We start from the raw sequence: 2126 nt of genomic DNA, 5'->3' as shown, positions 1-2126 counted from the left end.
TGAGGTGCAAAAAGCCTCTCTACCCTCCACTATAGGAGGGAGGGAGGGTGGCGCCCTAGGGAAAAACCTAGGGACTTGGCCGGTGCAAGAGCGAGGAATGGAGGAGTCCTACTCCAATACAAATTGGAAGAGGAGTGCCCTTCCTCAATTTGGTTTGGCCCCCACCTCTCTTTCCTTCTTCCCTTTGCCGAATAGGCCCACTTGGGCAGGCCACCAACCCACCAGGGGATGGTGCGCCACCCTTGGGCCTGTTTGGTCCCCTCACGGGTGGGTGGCCCCTCCCGGTGGAACTCCGGAACCATTGGTCACCCCTGGTACTTTACACGTAATGCCCGAAATCCTTGCGAAAGCCAAATGGATACTTCTTATATATCAATCTTCGTCTTCGGACCATTCTGGAAACCCTCGTGATGTTCGGGATCTCATCTGGGACTCCAAACAACATTCGGTTCCTAACATCAATAATTCAACTATATTGAAACGTCACCAAACCTTAGAGTGCAGACCTTGCGGGTTTGAAAATTATGTAGACATGACCGAGACACTCTCCAGTCAATATCCAATAACGGGACCTGGATGTCCATATTGGATCCTACATATTCTGTGAAGATCTTTATCGATTGAACCTCTATCTCAAGGATTCAGTTAATCCCGTATAACATTCCCTTTGTCCTTCGGTATGTTACTTGCCCGAGATTCGGTCGTCGGTATATTTATACCTATTTCAATCTCTTACCGGAAAGTCTCTTTACTTGTTCCATAATACAAAATCTCGTGGCTAACTCTTTAGTCACATTGCTTGCAAGGATTTTTAATGATGTTGTATTACCGAGTGGGCCCCGAGATACGTCTCCATCATACGGAGTGACAAATCCCAGTCTTGATGCATGCTAACTCAACGGACACCTTCGGAGATACCTCTAGAGCACCTTTATAGTCACAGTTATGTTGTGACGTTTGGTACACACACAAGGAATTCCTCTGGTTTTAGTGAGTTACATGATCTCATGGTCATAGGAATACATACTTGACATGCAGAAAACAGTAGCAATAAAATAACACGATCATATGCTACATTCATAGTTTGGTCTTGTCCATCACATCATTCTCCTAATGATGTGATCTCGTTATCAACTGACAACACTTGTCTATGGCTAGGAAACCTTAACCATCTTTGATCAACGAGCCAGTCAACTAGAGGCTTACTAGGGACAGTGTTTTGTCTATGTATCCACACATGTATTTGAGTTTCCAATCAATACAATTCTAGCATGGATAATAAACGATTATCATGAACAAGGAAATATAATAATAACCAATTTATTATTTCCTCTAGGGCGTATGTCCAACAGATTTATCCTTCTTTGGCACCATGACTAAATTTTCCAACCACTCATGGTGTTTGATATCTCGGATGAATCCGGCTTCAAGTAATTTTTCTAGTTCGGTACCCATGGCTTGACGCTTGGGTTCAGAAAATAGATGTAACACCTGTTTGACTAGTTCAAAGCCTGCAATTATGTCGAGGCTATGCTCTGACGGTCTTCATGGGATTCCTAGCTTATCTGAGGGGTGCCACATGGATATGTCCCAGTTTTCTTGCAAGAATGTGCTCAATGCTTTGTCGACCGCAGCGTGCAGCTGAGCTCCAATGGACGCTGTTTTCTTATGGTCCATTGGGTGTACCTAACATTTGATTATTTTGCATGTTGATTTAAAGGATGTGTACTTAGGCCTCTTCTGAGGATTACATCATCCTTATCTACCATTGAGCGGAGTGCGGTTAATGTTTCGACCACGAGGGCTTCGGATAGTGCTTCAACGTGAGCGATCCAGTTTTGTTCTTGGCCCAAAGAGCTCTATCCGAGTCACTTGTAAGTGTGATGACATCATTGCTTCATGGCATTTTGAGCTTCATATACCCGTAATATGGTATGGCCAGAAATCTTGTGAAGGCATCACACCCCAGCAGGACGTGATAACCGTTCCGAAAGGGAACAATATGAAAGACAAGTTCCTCGGACCTGTAGTTCTTAGGAATGTTGAATACCACATCACGATAAACTCGTCTTGTGCATCGCGCCTCTCTTCCGGGGATAATCCCTTAAAAGGTGGTGTGGCTTTGT

Source organism: Hordeum vulgare, chromosome 7H (genome assembly GCF_904849725.1).
Source record: "Hordeum vulgare subsp. vulgare chromosome 7H, MorexV3_pseudomolecules_assembly, whole genome shotgun sequence".
NCBI classification, from domain to species: domain Eukaryota; kingdom Viridiplantae; phylum Streptophyta; class Magnoliopsida; order Poales; family Poaceae; genus Hordeum; species Hordeum vulgare.
The sequence above is the reverse complement of the archived record's forward strand: the minus strand, read 5'-3'. Positions refer to the sequence as shown.